This window comes from Dipodomys spectabilis, unplaced genomic scaffold (genome assembly GCF_019054845.1).
Source record: "Dipodomys spectabilis isolate Male_0828 unplaced genomic scaffold, ASM1905484v1 ptg000651l, whole genome shotgun sequence".
NCBI classification, from domain to species: Eukaryota; Metazoa; Chordata; class Mammalia; order Rodentia; family Heteromyidae; genus Dipodomys; species Dipodomys spectabilis.
In genome coordinates, this window is record NW_024871328.1 from 619,548 (window position 1) to 639,841 (window position 20,294).

At 37.0% G+C, this 20,294-nt stretch overlaps 1 non-coding gene across 1 annotated transcript; it reads right to left on the reverse strand.

Annotated features, from left to right (window-relative positions):
- Positions 1–15,082: 15,082 nt before the first annotated feature.
- On the reverse strand, positions 15,083–15,188 carry LOC122101288. The gene has a single exon (XR_006146347.1). It is a non-coding gene; the product is annotated as a U6 spliceosomal RNA (small nuclear RNA).
- Between the last annotated feature and the right edge of the window lie 5,106 nt (positions 15,189–20,294).

The following is a 20,294-nucleotide window of genomic DNA, read 5'->3' on the forward strand; positions in this document are numbered from 1 at the left end:
CAGATTTACCCAAATCCTGAGTTCAAATCCAAAGCTTGGAAGAATAAACAGTATGAATTGCAAGCCAGGGAGCTATTTTTTTTTCTCCGCATGGAGCTTGAACTCAGGTCATTGCATCTCTGCCGCAGCTTTGATTACCCTAGGCTGCGGTGCAGCCACTGGACCTACAGCTGCTCCTGGGATCCTATATCCCCAGGCCTTGCAGGGAAAGCAATGCACAGATAAAAGAGCCCTTTTTACATTTTCTTCCTTTGCATGGAGACCCTCCTGTGTCTGAATGACTCTATTGCAAAGGGTACTTCACCTTGCATTGCTGAAGGCTGGCAGACTATCAGGGAAGCCATAGGCCCACCTGGCAACATAGGCCCTTATTTTGAATCTACCTCCTGATACCAACCAATGGCAGGAGACAATAAGAAACTGGTTCCCAACCATAGGAATAAAAATGGAATGTACCAAGGTCATGGTTGAATGAACTAATGGTGAATGAAGCTCCTATGTAATTAGACAGCATCATTTCAGAAGGCTGATTGATTTTATTATTTATGAACCATTAAAAGAATATTATTACTTTCAGGAATGAAATAATTTCAGGACACTGATTGATTTCATTAATTAAGGATTTAAACAATAACATTAATTACATAGACACATAATAAATACCCAGGAATTGGTAGGAATGTAGTCTATATAACTAAATAATGTATAAACATCTCTGGCACTCTATAAAGATATATATTTATTAGCGTACTGCCATATGCATGTCAATCTGTTCTTATTTTGTTAACCCCTGTGGCTCAATTTCATCTCCTGGGAACAGCCTGTCAGCTCAGTTTGCCCCAGGATGGCATGTTGACATTCATCCATTCATGAATTTGAGGTTATAGGCCATGAGTTCAGATGCCAGCATTCCCAAACAATGAATCTTAGAGTAAGAAGCTGATGGTGACACGTTTTACTTTTCTGTGAATGTCCTGGGTGTCAGGTATGAAGTGAAATACATATGCAGACCTACATCCTATGTAATCAATGTAGTCAATGCTCTATGTGCCATAATAGTCAATAAAATAAAAAGTCAATACATGAATACAACAAAAAATAAAATAACTATAGTGAATGCAATATGGAATCATCATTTGTATATAAATATAAATCATATATGTAAATTGTACATGAATAGGATGCTTTCTAGTGGTGGGGATCGATTTCAGGCCTAAGGAACAGACTTGAATTTATTGACTTTAAGGAGGCAAGATTTCCTTTCCCACACAGTGCATCACAGTTACCCAAACCATGAGTTCAAATCCCAGTCCTGGCAGAAAAAAGGACACCTTGATAGTATCTGAGGCCCAATTCTTAGGTATTTCATTATGCCTCCATTTTATGAATGTGATTGTATAAATGATTAATAAAGTATCAACTAAAGTGGATCAGTGTCCTAAACTATAATTGTGTATAATTTTATCCTAGAATCATTCAAGAATTGCCCATTCAATCATGACATACATCACATTCCATTGGTAATCATATAGATAGGAATGAGTTTCTTAGGATCTCCTGCCATTTGAACATGGCAGAACCAGGATTCAAACTGTGAGCACCAGATCCCACCACTTCAATCCAAGGATAGGGAACTCACAGGTCTGTGCAAGAACATCAGCAAGACCAATGATTAGGGAGGCACCAATGGCTCTCAACAGTTCTCCTTGATACTTACAAGGTTGTGATGGGAGGATCATGGTCAAAGTCACCCTAGGCAGGTAAGTCCTTGAGACCCCTGTCTAACTTCAGTGCCAACAATGCCAGAGGCCCTGTGGCTCTAGTGTAGAGTGCCAGTCTTGAGCAAAAGCAGGTCACAGACTGTGCCCAGATCCTGAGTTCAAGGTCCGGGACTGGAAACAAACAGACATACACAACAATCTGTGCAGCCATCCAGCTAAAGCAGGTTACCCTCTTGTCCCCAACTGAATTGGACAGAGTTCTCTGGGAAAAGGACTGGGGGAGCTGCTGTCATCTTGACTCCTCCCATGCTGCTTGCATCAGAGGATTCCGTCCACACCCCCATTCTTACATGGTTCTTTCTGACCAATGGGATACAAGAATGTTGAGGAAATTAGAGTTGGCTGAGTGGTGGGCAAGAGGGTCGAGGCGACTTCTTAGTATATTAGGAAATTGATGCGCCTGACCCCTCCCTGAACCCTACACCCCTTCCCACGGTGCCGGGTTTTAAACCACAGGCAATTGCACTCTGCCAGCCGGCCTAAGGCCCTGACCTGGTCCCTGCCCTGGCCCTCTGCTCTGAGCCCATGTGTCTGCAATGCAACCATCATCGCAGTTCACCCTACGTGGAGCAGCCGCCAACAGCTTCTCCCAGCAGCACAGGTGAGTGGCCGCCCCAACACCACCCCCACCCAGGGTCAAACACCCCTCTGGGGACACAATGATCCCCTTTTTGTTTCCTCTCCCTGGCTCTGAGGAGCCACATTGGGCATTTCTGAGATAGAGACTCAATATATGCTCAGGCTGGGCTGGATTGTGGTCCTCCTATCTTGACAAGTATGCCCACTAGGCCTAGTCCTCTGTAGTTGGGATGTAGACATGCCACTCCATGGTCAGTCATAGGTTTAGATAGATTATCCCAAACTCTTAGTCCACAGTAGCTGATTCTTGACAGGTAAGCTTTGGGTAGATCCTCAACCATCTCCTCACAGGACAGTCGTGAGGAAACAAGAGATGTATATAGAGGGCTCTCTGGAACATGGCTAGGCACAGAGGGAGTGGCCTACAGATAAGGTTCTTGGCAGTTCTGTGAGCATATAATAGGAAGATACTCGGCAAATGCTCAGGTGAGGCCTGTTATTAATCATGCAACAACTGTGGGATTATGAGACAAAACATGGCTCTGTTTCATCATTACCCTATCCCAATGAGGAAGGGAATCCTTCACTGTGTTGAGTTTTGCAACTAGGGAAACCGAGGCACAGAGAAGCCAGGTGACATACTTTTGAATTCAAGTTCACAGGAAGCTTGGCATGACTTCTCTACCATCCTCCCTAGGACAATGGGTGCTATTCAGTCCACTTCTTATGGTGGAAAGTCCACTTCTTGTCAGTCCACTTCGTGAACTCTAGGCCTGGGCGCTGTTCTCAAGCTCCTCAGCACAAAGCTAGCACTCTACCAGTTGAGCCCAAAGCACCACAGCCAGTTTTCTGGTGGTTCTTTGGAGATAAGAGTCTCACAGACATTCCTGCCCGGGCTGGCTATGAACCACGATCCTCATATCTCAGCCTCCTTTATAGTTAAGATTAGAGTTCTGAGCCACCGGCAGCCGGCTTAAGTGTAATTCTGACTTTCTCTCTCTCTCACAGGAACTGGTTGAATGGGTGCTGGAAGAGGTGGCCCAGCGTCCCCATGTGGCTGGAACCCAACGTGGCCCTCTCATTCAGGAGTTAGGCTGTGTGTCAGGAGCTGTCTCGCTCAGCCTGTTGAAACAATTCCATGAGGTAAGCCCCCCTGTGCCCTGGCTAGACTGTGACAGTTATTCATTGTCCATCCAGTCTTACTGGACTTATTTTATTGTATTTTTGTCTACATCATTTTCTAGTACTTGGCCAAAATTATGATACATAATTATGGAATGAAAATGTAATGCCATTCTAAGAAAATCATTTAGGGCTCTGGTGGCATTATGGTATGGTGATTTTCTAGCATGCCTGAAACCCTAGGTTCAATTCTTCAGTAACACATAAACAGAAAAACACTGGAAGTGGTGCTGTGCTTCAAGTGGTAGAGTGCTAGCCTCGAGAAAAGAGAAAAAAAATTAAAAAGCTCAGGAATAATTCCCTATCCCTGAATTTAAGCCCTGTATTGGCAAAAAACAAACAAACAAATTTAGTTAGTAAATGCAAAATAAAGAACCCATACTTGGAATATATTATTGCTTCTTCCATATTGACAACTGACAATAGTCCTTAATTCATGTACTTTACTTATATTAGGATACTGTGTTGAAAAAAAATGTTTTGTTCATTAGGTCACAGCAATTAATGCCAGGAATGTGCTTGGATGTCAGGTGAAGTTTAATTCTGGAAATTCAAAGATTCCAGGATTTTGTGTGGTCTGTGCTAATCAGAAAGGAAAAGGTAATCTAAGTGAGATTTGGAGATCTTTGTGGCCAGTCATGGCACCAAAAATTCAGATGCTAATTAACATTTGTGACAGAAGAGAAGGAATAACTCCAGATGGAAGGAATAAATAATAGTAAATAAGGTATACCAGAAACTGGTCTAGAGAACCATTTTTGGTTATTGAAGAACTAGTTAGCAACTAGGCTTATTCCTCATTGCCTTTAGCATTCGAAATCTCTTAGGCTAGTTCTTAATATCTGTGTGATAAATGCATTTCATTCTATGTTGTTCTTTCATACTTGATTATCTCCTTTGCTTTCTAAAAATCTCAGTATTTCTCTATTTTTCTATGAATATTTTCTGTTACTAAATACACCTATACAGATGGCAGAGGATGCTAATGTAAAGGTCCCATAGCTCATGAGTCATTAATGTAACAACATGGAAAAGGAGGACATATTTATTATTACCTCAATTTTTCTGAAAAGCTGCAATGTCATCATTTGGTTAAATTTTCCATTTTTTGTTTACATGGTATCATTCAGTGCAGCTAAATGCAAGTATGAGCTGGGTGCTGGTGGTTCATGACTGTAATCCTACCTACTCAGGAGGTTGAGACCAGAGGATTGTGGTTCAAAGCCAGCCTGCTCAGAAAAGTCCATGTGACACTTATCTTCAATTAACCACCAGAAACCTGGAAGTGGTGCTATAACTAAAGTGGTAGAGCACTCAACTTGAGCTGAAGAGCTAAGGGACAACATCCAGGATCAGAGTTCAAGCCCCACGACCAACAAAAAAGTGAAATATGACTTTAAGTTTCCCCAAAAAGAAAGACAAGATCAATAATCTTCCCAAGCTGAAAAAATAATTCCAAAAAGATTGAGTGCACCTACTTTTGCTGAGTTAAGTTATAGCTTTTTGCTGGGCATATACTCTTCTTTTAAAAATTGTCAAATATTAGCTTTATAATAAACTTCATCTAATATTTCTCTTTTCAAAAGAGAAGTCCATACAGTTGATGTCACTTGGGTTTCTTACTATCTTGGTTCAAAGCCAACCCAGGCAGGACAGTCTGTAAAATTCTTATCTCTAATTAAACACCAAAAAACCAGGAGTGGAGTACTAGTTCAAGCAGTAGAGTACTAGCTTTGGGGGCAGGTTGGCACACGTTGTTCTGACACAGGGTCCAGCCTCTGGGTTCCAGCCCCAGAACCAGCACACATTAAACAAACAAGCAAACAACAAAAAAAACCAGGTATTTCTTTGGGACACTCCTTAAAGGAGTACTGGTCTGAGAAGATGATCCTTTTGCTGATCATACTCACTGGATTCTGCTTGTTTGGAATCCTTATTACTCTGGAGAACTCAGGGCCAGACTAAAGGAATTGATAACTGACTCCTGCAACAAGAGAATCATCTCAGGGGTGAAATATCCATCCATAAGACACTTTAAAACCTCCATGTCTTTGTTTCTTTGCAATAGAACATTTTTAAAACAATGTTATTTCCTTTTGCTCTATGGCACTTTATTTCTTTTTGTAATACTCTCAACTTGAAGTTTACAGAACAGTTTTATATGAGTAAAGAACACACTTGAAAAAGTCAGGGACAGTTTCCATCAAGCCTTGGGATTCTTTTCTTGTATAGTGAAAAGGAAAGCTGAAGTTGACTGGAACTTTGCCATTCCTCTATGCTCCATTCTTCTCCTGGGATCAGTTTCCACATCCAGTAACAGTTACTTCCAGTAGCAAGCAATGGTTCTGCTTGAGGTATAATGAATGTTTTCTGGCTACACTGAAATAACACAAGGACAATTTTGGACCTGAGGTAACAAGTGTTTCAGAGACTATTTAATAAAGAGAAAATATGAAATTTATATTGCTTGTAAATACATTATCCATGAGTACATTGAGTTCAAACTTTGTAAGTTCTCTGTAAATTAAGGTAAATTTTAAATGGGAAGAAGGTTCTCAGATCATTCTTTCTGTGAGGGTATGTGTTGCACATTATTTCCAAAGTGTACATGAATTAACAGTAAGACAAACAATAGTAATAAAAGGGGAAAGAGAAGTTCTGTGTTTAAGTATAAGGGTTCAATGTACAATAGAAGACTCTACAAATAAAATGACATTGATACAATAAAGCCAAGTCCAGTATGTAGATTTATGGGAGTGATATAGAGAAAACATTACTCCTAAGTGGAACACGAAGTATGAGGCCATTCTTTTTCTAAATCATGCTTGCTAATCACACAACTTTATAGAAAGTAGAATGGAAGAATAATTCTGGTTCCAATGCAAGTCAGGTATAAGAGCATGGACTTAACTGGATAAAAAGTCCATCTTGAGAGAGCAAGGATTATACTAGAAATGAACTGTTGGCTAAGGTGTTATTTCTTTTTCTTTTTTTTTTCACTTTTTTTTTGGTTGGTGATGTTCTTGGCACTTGAACTCTGGGCCTGGGCACTGTCCCTCTGCTATTCAGCTCAAGGTTAATGCTCTACCACTTGAGCCACAGTGCCACTTCCAGTTTTCTTGTAGTTAATTTGTGAAAAGAATCTCTGAGACTTCCTACTTGGGCTGGCTTTGATCCCCAATTCTCAGATCTCACCACCACCCAGCATAAGATCACATTTCTAACAGTGTACACTCAGGATGTGTAATGTCTATGTTCATCTATCTTTATATGAATTCTTGAGTTAAAAGTCTGGGCTACAGTTTAGACTTTACACTCACAAAAATATTTGTAGTTTAAAAGTAGATACTCCTGAAGAAATAAAACCTAAGAATGTAAAGGAGTCTGGGAAGTTCAGTTTGCATCCAGCTGGGGCAGAACAGTCTTTGCAACAGTAACTATAATTAAGCAGCCAAAACTTGGATTGGAACAATGACTCAGGTGATGGAATACCAGTCATGATCAAGATTGCTTGAGACTTTTGGATACATACTTACAAACGTACACATACACACAGAGACACTTACATGTGCACAACCAAATACACAAATGAAACAACTCTCAGAATATGTAGAAAAATTAGAAAACAATAGAAAATATGTCCTGGGTAATACTAGAATCAAGTGATAATTTTTAATATTAGAAAGTCTCAAGTTAACTTTCTTCAAAATTGTTTGAGAATATTACATAGGTAGGGGCCAGAGATAGTAAGAGAGTCAAGTAATCATTATTAAAGGGATCAGATCCATGGAAGAAAGAATCAGAAACCCCTGCAGGTGCATCTGAAAATGCTCATATACTGTGTCAAATTTTAGAACATATTTGAAAATAGTACATGAACAGTATGAGCAGTTTAGTGGATAATATCTCTGGAGAAGTTCAGAATTGCTAATCTGTATCTAGATTAAATAAACCAAGAAACTATGGCAGGGCAATGGGATACATGCCTTCTAGCATTCAGACTAAGACAGGAGATTAGAGAGTGGAATTACATAGTGATACCTTCCCTGGACCAGGTAGTATAATTTTGTCTTAATAAAACAAACTAGACAAGAAAGGAGTACACAGTCATACACACACACACACACACACACACACACACACACACACACACACACACACACACACACACTGGAATTCTATTCAACCATCAGAAAGGATGACTTTTCACCAGTCTTATGGAAAAAGAAAGGCTTGGGAAATTTGTACTAAGAGAAAAGAGAAAGGAATGCAGACTCAGAGCAATATAGGTTTCATGGATTCATTCATGGTAACTAGAAGGTATCCACAAACCTACAAGTAAACAAGACAGATTCTACCTCGTCCCAATTAAAACAGCCATTATCTAGAAAAGTAACAATAGTAAATGCTGGCAGGGATGTAGCCAAATGGGAACTCTATTACACTCTTGGTGTGAAATTAAACTTGTTCAACCGCTGTGGAATGCAGTATGGAGTTTCCTGAAAAGACTAAACATAGATCTCTCTTAAGACCCAGTAATTTCCCTCTTCGGCACTAATCCAATAAATAACAAACAAGGTCACATTTAAGCTACCAGCAAAACCATGTTCAGGGCCCAGGCCCAGAATTCATTGACTGGAAAAAAGTTACCGCTGCTGGTATTTGTTTCTGCAAATATGAAACTTTTGACAAAAGATACCAAATCATTCTATTTGCAGTAGCTAGGATAGGACTTAAATGTAGTGGGTGATAAAATGCTTCTTTGTTGAATGTTAGGAAGAGTTAGACAGTCCAAGAAAATTGAGACTTTTTGTTGTTGTTCAGGGGGCTTGAAGTCTGGGAAGGGATGGTAGGGGGAAAACAAAGGTGGGGGTAACAATGCTCAATAAGAAATGTACTCATTACCTTACTTATGTAACTGTAACCCCTCTGCACAGGATCTTTACAATAAAAATGTGTATTAAAAAGATACAAGGAAAGCTTCTGTACTGAAAGGAAGTTGTATTTGTCACTCAATATCAGTAACGTATTGGTTTAAGGACCACAGGTATATTAAAACTTTGGATACTCAAATTCTCTACATGAACACAGTATATTATTTACATTAGAATCTGCCCACAACCTAGTGCAGTGTGATTGCTATGAAACTTTTACTACATTACGTTTGTAATGAACAATAAAATCATATGCACTATCAAATGATACAATTTTTTCAGATTATTATTCTATTGTGAAAATACCATACACAAAGGGTACATGGGCAAGGTAATGAGTATATTTCTTATCAAGCATTGTTGCCTCCTCCTTTGTTTCCTATTCCCATCCCTTCCCATCTCCCATCCCCCCTGCTCTCCCCTCCTACCTATTACTCCCCCCAGCCAAACTTGTAAAGTTCATTTTTCGACATAAACTCTTGTACATCTCATTGTTGCAATGGGTCCACCTGTATCCCTATTTAAACAATTTGTTTTTCCCTTCCCCTCCACAAATTATGCCAACATCAAATACAGTGAAAGAAGGGGTTATACTATGGGGGAGGGACATACAAACCAACAAAGAAATCCTCTTATAAATATGTTGGAAACAATCACAAGAAAGGAAAAACATTTGAATCCTTATCTTGGGGTTCATTTCCCCTAGCATCAACTTATCTGAACATTTCTGCTTGTCTCAGACATATATTAGTTATTGCAAATAAGGGAAACCATGGGACCTCTGTTTCTTTGGGCCTGGCTTCCTTCACTTAATATAATTTTTTCCAAGTCTTTCCATTTCCTAACAAATGGGGCAATGACATTCTTTCTGATAGAGGCATAGAATTCCATTGTGTATATATACTACATTTTCTTGATACACTCATCTACTGAGGGGCATCTGGGCTGGTTCCATATCTTAGCTATGGTAAATAACGCTGCAATAAACATAGTTGTGCTGGCAGCTTTAGTATGGTCTTGTTTGTAAACATTTGGGTAAATGCCCAAAAGTGGGATTGCTGGGTCTTCTCAATTTTACAATTCATGAAATATAATATTAAAATTAGTTTCACTTTTTCTTTCTATAGCTGCGGAAATTAAAATTATGTATTAAACATTCAATATTAAAAAATCAACAATAAGTAACCTATTATTCAAATGATATACTATTAAACTGTGATTTGAATTATAGTTCTAACAAACTATGATGTAAACAACATTTAATAGAACTATGAGTAGTATTTTTTAAACTTACCATATTGTTATTTGTTACCTAATTGTGTCATTTGTTATTCTTAGTCTTAGTCATTTCTTCATCTCAATGGTTTAGTTTTCTATTTTATTTTTATTGGTTTGCTAATTATGCATTTTGTTTTCCCTTTTTAGTGACTGACATGAGGCTCAAAATATGTATGCTAGTTTATTACTTCCTATGTAAAAGTAAAATTACTGCTCTCCACAGCTGTTTCACTAAACTATACTACAGTATTTCGCTCACTCCTATCTCCTGTATTGAGGCTCTCATATATTTTATTTTATTTTTTATTTAAATTTTATGGTCAAGGTAATATACAGAGGGTTTATAGTTACATAAGTAAGGTAATGAATTCATTTCTTTTCTAACTTGTTTCCCCTTTCCCAATTTTCTCCCTCTTCAATCCCAAAGCCCACCCCAAGATTATTTCCAACATATTATCTTGTGAGTATCACTGTTGCATAGGTTTCCCCTTTGTCTTTTGTCTCACCATTTTGTTTTTGCCCCTTTCCCTTCCCCAGTTCAGACCAACATATTTACAATACCCAGAGTATCAAAATCAACTACAGTGACTTCAGGCAACCATGGGGGGGGGGCAGATACAAAAGGATAAAAAGAAATCACGTAGTACATTAAGAACAACAACAACAAAGAACATGTCTTGGAGTTCATTTCACTTGGAATCACGTTCTGCGGTCATATATACATAGCTATTGAGCTATTCTGCTCATCTACTAAGATTATCCTTGATATACACAATAATGCTCCTCTATTATCCAGTAATCCCACTACTGGGCATTTAACCAGGTGACCACAAAAAAAGCCACACTAAAGCCACCAGCACAATTACGTTTATCACAGTAGAACTTACCATATCTAAGATAGGGAATCAACACAGATACCCCTCAGTGAATTAATGGGTCAAGAAAATGACACACACACACACACACACACACACACACACACACACACACACACACAGTTACACATACATAGGATACTATGCTTTCATCAGAAAGAAAGGTAACACCTCATTTTTAAGGAACTGGAAGAACTTGGAAAAAATCATATTAATTGAAGTAAGCCAGATTTAAAGAAACATAGGTCTCATGGTTTCCTTTATTTGTAATAATCAATTTACATCAAGGATAATCTCATGTATTTTATTTCAACATTTTCTTCTATGGTGAGCATGCAACATACTTGCTATATTGTTTGCTATTATTTCTGCAAACAGGCAGGTTTATTTAAAGAATTAAATTCATCTTATACATTACTTAAGAAAGAACAACTAAAATAACAACCCCTACTAGGAAGAACAACTCCTACTTAATTAGCTTCATTCCTATGTAAGGCCAGTGTTGTCCCCTGTATCCTTATGTTGTACATTACAACTCTATACCTGTTCATCCTGTATATCTACTATCTTCTACATTGTGACCTGAATGCCCCAAGAGTTACACTCTGGTTTATTTTTTTTCAGAATTTCTGTCTTAATGTTTGATGTTGGTTTGTGTGTGTGTGTGTGTGTGTTTACAAAAATCAGAAGACAACATTTTTGTTCATGTAGAATACATCTTCCAGGTCATTGTAAGTTGTGGCTAAAGGGAGAAGTCTCTTGCTATTTTAAGGATGAAACAGAAAAAGATATTTTTGCTGGTACCACAGATGCTTTATTTCTCTGTACTTAAACACTGAACTTTGATTTATATCTTGGCTGTTGTGAATAATATGAATAACAATGAACTACAGATAGATTTACGAGTTACCCAGAGAAAAATAATCACATGATTGGTGGGTCAGATGATATTTCAACTTTGGATTTCTTTAGAAATCTGCATACTACTTTCTACAACCAGAATACTAACCTGTATTTTGACCAAGACTGTAGAAAATTTCCTTTTATCCACACTCTCACTAACAATATTACCTTTTATTCAAAAGGTAATAAAGGGCAGGTTTTTACTATCTGCAGTACCCAAGACTGGCCTTAGACTTAAATCCAACCTTTAAATGATTGAAATTACAAGCCTTTACCACCACACCTGGTTCCTTTGAGTGTTTTTGGTATGAGTTATAATAGTTTTGATGTAGTATCAGAGTAATTTTGAATTAGATTTCTCTAATGACTTCTACTCACAAAGCATTAAGCCAGCATAGAAGTTGTATTAAACACAACTTTGTAAACCCAGTGTCGATTTTCAGGGCTTTATGGAGAACATGTCTATCAAGTTTTTTGTCAATCTCATCTTTAATCTCTCTATACAAAGTCAATAATTAATTCAAGGTAGTAGAAAGGAAAGAAATTAAGCAACTCCTACCACTTTTCAATTTTCAATAACATGATATTGCTTAATTATTTTCTGTTTATGCTTGAGAATATATAACTCAATTTAGACCTTTTACAAGGTTGTATGTATTTTATTTATTTTACCTTGATTGTTCTTTCCAAAGCCTGCATGTCTAATTTCCCTTGGTTTCTTTCAGTTTCAAGAAGTTCAGATTTTAAACTGAAGAATAAATGGAAGGAAGCAAACAAAAAAATATACAGTTCCCCTCAACTGATGATGCCTCTACAAGAATGAGGAAAGAGTTCTAAGGTCCTATGATAAGACATCAAAAAGAATTCATTCTTCTAGGACTTTCTTATCTTTGTGATGTAACTTAAATGATCTAAACCACAATATTATTGCTCAGATAATTTTGTTTTATCAGTTTTGCACATTTTCATATGGACTTCACCTCAGTCTACAACATTCCTTGATTATTCTGTCCCTAATATTTTTACACTATCAAGACCTAAGATAACTAGTTTGATTTACAGCATAGGAAGTTATCCATCTGGCTTCCTTGGAATCAGAGCATGGTCAATAGATAACATTACTTCTGGTTGTTCACTACATGTAATGGTTTCTGTAATACTTATCGTATTCTATTTATTATTATTTAAAAAAAACAGCTGGCTAAACTCAAAGCTCATTCATAGAAGTTTATGTTAAGTATTTCACAAGTTTTATTTCCCTTAATTCTTTTGTTTTTTTGGGGGGGTCCGGTCGTGGGGTCTGAAGTCTGGGCCTGGGTGCTGTCCCTCAGCTCTTCAGCTCAAGGCTAGCGCTCTACCACTTGAGCCACAGCACCACTTCCGGTTTTTTCTTTTTGCTTATGTGGTGCTGAGGAATCGAACCCAGGGCCTCAGGCATGCAAGGCAAGCACTCTAGCACTGATCCACCTTCCCAGACCCCTTAATTCTTAAGATAACATTTGCTATAATGCTAATGTTATTACCATTTTAGTGTTGGGAAAAATTGTAATTAAAGACAGTGAGAGCATGGCCCAAAGACACACTGTGAGGAAGGAAATGAGTCAAAGTTTCCAAAAGTCTTTCAGCAATACAAAAAATGTGGGTAAAATCTCTCCATTCTCTTACACTCTCAATTCAATATTCATATTGTCCAAGAAATAGTAGCATAGCAATTATTGCCCATGGTTATTATTTTCTGTTACATTTTGTCTTCAACACAGACTGTGTTGGTGATATTGGGTTATCATGCACAAAGCTGAGCTTACAAGAGAGGCAATTTTTTTGGGGGAGGGCGTCCGGTCGTGGGGCCTAAACTCTGGACCTGAGCACTGTCCCTCAGCTCTTTACGTCAAGACTAGCACTCTAACACTTGAGCCACAGTGCCACTTCTGGCTTTCTTTTTCTACTTATGTGGTGCTGAGGAATTGAACCCAGGGCATCATGCATGCAAGGTAAGCGCTCTACCACTGAGCCACCTTCCCAGCCCTGGGCAAATTTCTTTTGTCCCACAGTTCCAGTTTCCTTTTTTAAAAGTACTAAAACATTTAAATATAATCACTTACTTTTTTAAGAATCCAAAACCGAAAAAATTCACACATAATCACTCCAAATTGCTTTAAAAGTAGGAGATAATGAAGCAGGCCTTGTGAAGTAAATTTTCTTCTACTTTTAAAGTAATTCTGTAAGCCATGTCTTGATTGGTCACATCTGTAATCCTAACTGAGATCTGTGGATAACAGTTGGAAACCAATCAGGGCAAACTAAATTCATGAGATTATTTTTCAAAAATTGTAATGAACCAGCAAAGGCCCAGGAATGGAGATGTAGTCATATATTAGATCAGCAATCTAGAAAGGATAGGCCTGGCAAGACCTTGAAGCTCTGATTTCAAATTCTGAGCATACTAACACACATGCAAGTTTGTGTGCATGCATGCGCGTGCACACACACACACACATTTATTCAAAATCCTTCATATCAGTGTTTCGCATTAATTTCTTTGTTAAAAATATTTTATGAGTAAAATAAAGGAAATAAACTCTTCCCTCTCCTAATATTTTTGTACGTTTTTTATGTAAAAATACTGTACAGAGGAGTCACATTTACATGAGCAAGGTAATGAGTACATTTCCTAACAAGCATTGTTAGCTCCTCCTTTATTTTTCCCCTACCATCACTTCCCTCGCACCTCCGCAAGTGCACTCCCTTCTTCCCTTCCCCAGCCTAAATTGTTCATTTTTTTTTAACATAGTGTCTTGTGCATCTCATTGTTTCAATGGGTCAACCTGTATCCCTATTTAAACATTTTGTTTTTTTCCTTCCCCTCTCCAAATTAGAGGAGCGTATATACAAGGTGTAGGTGCACCAACTTCAAATACAGTGAAAACAAGGGTTATAGCATAGGGGAGGAACATATAAAGAAACAAAAAAAATCACATCACACATTATAAGTACGTTAGAAACAATAGCAATAAAGAAAAAAAAAACACTTGTGTTCCTATCTTGAGGTTCATTTTCCTTAACATCATCTTATTTGGTCATATGCAGATAGCTTTTGACCTTTTCTGCTTATCCCAGACATATATTAGTTATTGAAAATTAGGGAAACAATGGGACCTATGTTTCTTTGGGCCTAGTTAGTTCACTTAATTTTTTCCAAGTCTTTTGATTTCTTAACAAATTGGACAATGCTATTCTTTCTGATGGAGGCATAGAATTCCATTGTGTATATATACCACATATCCATTCATCTGCTGAGGGGCATCGGGGTTGGTTCCATATCTTAGCTATCTTAAATAATGCTGCAATGAACATAGTTATGCTGGTAGCTTTAGTATGGTCTTGTTTGTGATCATTTGGGTAAATGTCCAAAAGTGGGATTGCTGGGTCATAGGGAAGCTCTATGTGGAGTCTTTTGAGGAACCTCCATACTGCTTTCCAAAGTGGCTGAACAAGTTTACACTCCCACCAACCATGCAGTACTGTTCCCTTGTGATCACATCCCCTCCAGCATCTGTTGGAATGCTTCAGGAATTTGCCTGTCATCCTTATGCAGGGGCATGCTAATCTTTTTTGTATTTTTCCAATATTAGTGTACGTGATGCTGAATTGAGCACAGAAAACTTTTTATATATAAAGTGTAATTGATTTTATTAAACTATATAATTCAACAAAAAGTAAGTTTAAAAGAATCGTCATGAACTTTTAGAAACATGTATTCCTTACATAAGCACACATTTAAGAATAAACTCAAGATTGACATGTCAAAAACAAAATAATCCCAGATATTTGTTGTTCAAGATATGTGTAGGAGAAGGAATGCAATTATTCTATACAAGGCAACTGTCCTAATGAACACAGCAGCAAGTGTTAAGGTTTGATAAAACTTTTAATGTTTTAAACATATTTAATTTTTGGAATTTACTTACATATACAAAAACTAGGACTGTTTGTCAGGTCATAATACTTTTCTATAAAGTATTTAAGATTTATGGTAGCAGACATATACTACTAATTATGTACATTTCAGAGTTTATAGAAACTTTACTAATGAGAAGTTGCAAAGTCTTTGTGTAAAGGAACAGAATAAAGAGTTAAGACTTTGTTAACTACAGTTTCTGTTAAAACAATAGGGCTTCCTTACTTTATATGTTAGCGAGGAACAAATGATGATATAAGCCATGTACAAATGATGAGATGAGCCATAAATAGTAATCTTAGTGGGTAACTTTAAAGACTGCACATAGTCTATAAAACTCATGTTGAGCATCATAATCTTAGTCAGTTTTAAATGTACAGGAATATGAGAAAATAGTAAAATCTAATAGGTAGTACCCTTCAAATACTGAAAACACTGGTAATTGTTTTGTTTTTTACTTTATTAATCATTAATATTTAATTACTGGTTTTTCTTATTTGTAGTATTGTTTTCCTTGTTGTACTATAATACTATTTTTTGTAAGTCCTCATTAGGAGGTACTTTGAGAAGGTTACAGGGATGGCCAAATCATTTTTATAGGAGCATGTGAATTTACAAAGAGGAAAATTAAGAACAAAATATTTATTTAAAAAAATGATGAAGTAGAGTCTGAATCAGGAGTGTTGAAAAATGTCCATACCTAAAATCTTAGCCCTAGGATGAAGCAGCAGTATTACAGAGTTGAGGCCACAAAAGTGAGACTGTGTTTTTTTTTATTTTGATTTTGTTGGTCATGGGGCTTGAACACTGGGGCCTGGGTGCTGTCCCTCAGCTTAAAGCTAGCATTACCACTTGAGACAAAGCACCACTCCATCTTTTTGTGCTTATGTGGTGCTGCTGAGGACTCAAACCCACGGCCTCATGCATGCAAGAAAAACACTCTAAAACTGAGCCATCTTCCCTGCACCTGAGATAACTGTGTTTAAAAAAAATCATCTAAACAACATTTGCTTTCTGCTTTGGGTTGTATAATGAAATATATGAATATCTTTTGATGTTTTTGTGAATTGTCGTACTTCTAAATTTATACTCACTTCAGCCACTTTATCCTTTTCAAAGTCATGAAATATCTCTGAGAGTTTGCTTCTGTGAAGATTGTTTTTGCATTTATAATTTCTTCTGAATCATTTTTATTTTTTGTCAAAATGACTTTATATTTCATGTTGATGGTTTATCATACATCAAATACCTTTAAATGTACATGTAGAGTCTGAAGATCACAAAATGAATATTCTCATACAGCTCTTGTTTAGCTGTTATGCACTTTCAGCATTATGATATTTCTCTCTCTTTAACTCTCTCTCATTTCCTCTCTTTCTCTTTCATGCTCCATGTCTGCTACTTAGAATTTCTGCTGGTCTACTATAATCCTACAGAATCAACTGGTTTTGTGGGAACATGAGAGGGACCATCAGTTACCCTTACATTTCTTAAGAATTATAACAGTGACATGATATTATTCTTTTCTATTCTAAATGGCAAAACACCAGATCTAGGAATTCCTTTTCACTTTTATACTATTATAAATTTTATCTCATAGGAATCATTGGGACGGATAGAATACTTTTAACCTCTGACCTATAAGTTCTTTTTCTTTTACAAACAAACCTTTTTTATTATCAGTAAGTAACTACATGTAATGAAAACAAAGCTATCCTATGAAAAGTAGGCCGAAGTTGTTCACAGGGATGGGGGGAAGTGAGCACAAAGGATGCCCGTCATAGAGCACAGATCCTCAGAGCAGTTTATCATGTACACTTTGTGAGAATGAAATGTGCTGGGATGTATAAATTAAATCACTGAACAACTGATATATATATATATATATATATATATATATACACACACATATATTTATATATGTATATTTATTTATATATGCATATATGTCTGTATATGCCCTTATACATGTACAATGCATGTTATTATACACACAAATACACACATACATATACACATGTACACATGCACACAAGGAGAAAGACATAGATACAGCCAACACTAGTTTCACTACTTGTTGAATATGCCTTAGAGGGAATGCTTGGAACAAAATAATGTTGAAGATACGTTTGTCTCCAAAAGTTCTTTTACCACTCCTCTTATCTCTTAAAACTGGTAGGTTTTGCTAGATTCAACTTGTAAAATGCAATACAAGTGACAGCAAGTTACTCAGAAATCTCAGTAAGTAAACATCATATGGTGTCTCCCTGCTCCCAACAGAATGGTTGCTCTTGTAGACCTTCTCAACAACCAAAGTAGATGGAGAATACCCTGGAAAAGAATAAAGTTCTATGGACTTAAATGGCATCCAACAGCCAACATCAATTCTTAAGCAGATGAGTGAGTCCTCAGAAGTTTGGAGCTTAAGTCAACATTTAACCAACCCATGTAAAAAGTCCTATGTGAGAAATGCTGACTGAGGTCTTGCTGATTTCCTGGCCAAGAAAATAAGAAAGTATTTTTAATATATTAAAATTTGAGAATAATTTGTAACCTGTCTATAAATGTGTAGAACACTATTATATCAACTCAAAAAAATGATGTGGGAAACTTACTGCATTGTTGGTGGGAATGTAAACTTGTTCAACCACTTTGGAAAGCAATATGGAGGTTCCTCAAAAGACTCCACATAGAGCTACCCTATGACCCAGCTATCCCACTTTTGGGAATTTACCCAAATGATCACAAACAAGACCATACTAAAGCTACCTGCACGACTATGTTTATTGCAGCATTATTTAAGATAGCTAAGATAGGGAACCAACCCAGATGCCCCTCACTAGATGAATAGATCAAGAAAATGTAGTATATATATATACAATGGAATTCTATGCCTCCATCAGAAAGAATGACATTGCCCCATTTGTTAGGAAATGGAAAGACTTGGAAAAAAATTATATTAAGTCAAGTAAGCCAGGCCCAAAGAAACATAGGTCCAATGTTTTCCCTTATTTGCAATAACTAGTATATGTCTGAGTAAAGCAGAAAAGTTCAGATAAGTTGATGTTATGGGAATGAACCCCAAGATAAAGATTTAAATTTTTTGTTTTTTTTCTTTCATGCAATTGTTTCTAACATATTTTTAAGATGATTTCTTTATTGCTTTGTATGTCCCTCCACCACGGTATAACCCATGTTTTCACTGTACTTGATGTTGGTATAATTTGTGGAGGGGAAGGGAAAAAACAAATTGTTTAAATAGTGATACAGGTGGACCCATTGCAACAATGAGATGTTCAAGTTTTTATGTTGAAAAACAAACTTTACAATTTTGGTGAGGGCTGGGGGGAGGATCAGGTGGGGAGAGGGGGAGAGTATAGGAAGGGATGGAAAGGGGAAACAAAGAGGAGGCAACAATGCTTGATAATTAATATACTCGTTATCATGTAATTGTAAGTCCTCTGTACGGTATTCTCACAATAAAAAAAGAAATTAAAATAAATGTTGTGCGTTTTATTTATGTACTCTTGGACTTGGCAAGTGACTTTAGGTGTGTCTACACAAGTAGAATCAGCATGAAACAAGCCAGCATTTCTGCATTTAAGATACAAGGAAAGAATACAGGTTGACCCATTGTAACAATGAGATGTACAAGACACTCTATTAAAGGGGGTGGATGAAGGGAAGAATTGGGGAGGTATGAATGGAAGAGATGGTAGTGGAAAACAAAGGAGATGGTAACAATGGTGAATAAGAAATGTACTCATTACCTTACTTATGTAACTGTAACCCCTCTGCACAGGATCTTTACAATAAAAATATATATTGAAAAGATACAAGGAAAACTTCTTTACTGATAGGAAATTGCATTTGTCACTCAATATCAGTGGTTTAAGGGCCACAGGCATATAAAAACTTTGGATACTCAAACTGTCTACATGAACACAATATATTATTTACATTACAATCTGCCCACAACCTAGTGCAATGTAATTGCTATGAAATTTTTTACTACATTATCTTTGTAATGAACAATAAAATCATATGCACTATCAACTGATACCATTTTTTTCAGATAATTTTTTTATTGTGAAAATACCATTCGGAGAGGGTACAATTACATGGACAAGGTAATGATTATATTTCACATTAAGCATAGTTGCCTCCTTCTTTGATTCCTCTTCCCATCCCTCCCCATCTCCCATCCCCTCTATCTCTCCCCTCCCTCTCATTCCCACCTCAGCCAAACTTGTAAAGTTCATTTTCGACCTAACTTCTTGTATATCTCATTGTTGCAATGGGTCCACCTGTATCCCTATTTAAACAATTTATTTTTGTCCTTTCCCTCCACAAATTATGCCAACATCAAATACAGTGAAAGGAGGGGTTATACTGGGGGGGAGAGGTACATGCATTATTACATCCTTCTTTGTTTCCCCTTAACATCCCTTCCCCTCTCCTCCCCCCACCACCCGCCAAAGTTGGAAAGATCATTTTTCGACATAACTTTCACTAGCCAAAACGGACAAGGGTCTCATATCTAAAATATACCTGGAATTCAAAAAATTAAATCCCTCAACAACAAATCCTCAAAGAAACAATTGCTCAATAGATAAGTGGACTAAAAACTTAAAGAGAATCTCTCTGAAGAGGAAAGTAGGATGGCCAATAGATACATGAAGAAATGCTCAACCTCACTAGCCTTAAAAGAAATGCAAATCAAAACAACTTTGAGATACCACCTCATGCCAGTTATAATGGCTATAATCAAGAACTCTAATAACAACAGATTCTGGAGGGGATG